This window comes from Mus pahari, chromosome 18 (genome assembly GCF_900095145.1).
Source record: "Mus pahari chromosome 18, PAHARI_EIJ_v1.1, whole genome shotgun sequence".
NCBI classification, from domain to species: domain Eukaryota; kingdom Metazoa; phylum Chordata; class Mammalia; order Rodentia; family Muridae; genus Mus; species Mus pahari.
In genome coordinates, this window is record NC_034607.1 from 15788688 (window position 1) to 15789411 (window position 724).

Genomic DNA, 724 nt, shown 5'->3' on the forward strand with positions numbered 1-724 from the left:
CTCGAACTCAGAAATCCGCCTGCCTCTGCCCCCCCAAGTGCCTCCCACCACCACCTGGCAACTTCTTTCTTAAAACACAAGCAAAAGCCACATGCAACAATAAAAATCCCCTAAGATCAAGAAGACAGAATAAAACACCACCTAAAAAGAAATAACAAAAAGAAACCAACCAACCAGCAACAGCAGCAACAACAACAACAACAACAAACCATGATCAAACTGTAACCAAATAAAAGCACACGCAAAGGACTATGGAGTGTGTTACATATCGGTCAACTTCTCCTGAACATGAGGTCTGCCCTGGAGTGATTGATATGCCCGATGTCACTCTACTGGAGAAAGTAATTTTTCCTCTCTTAGCAGGTATACAGAACAGTTCTATTATTAACCTTTACCCTACTGGCTAGGGTTTCATGAACTATTAATTAAACCATTCATTTAAAAATTATAACAAAATAAAATAGAAGATGACACAAAAACTACCACATAGAAGTTGGCCAAGACAAACCAACAGAAGAAAAAGAACCCAAAAGAAGGCCTAAGATCCACTTGCTCACACACTCGGAGCTCCCATGTCATCACTAAACCAGAAGCCCTAATACAAGCACAAAGGACCTGTGCAGACACACGCAGGCCCTGTGAAGAGGTCAGTTCAGGACCTTTGGAAAATTCCACCAGACCCCTCCCCTCCTGGGAGAGAAAGGTCATGGAGCACTTAGGCGCT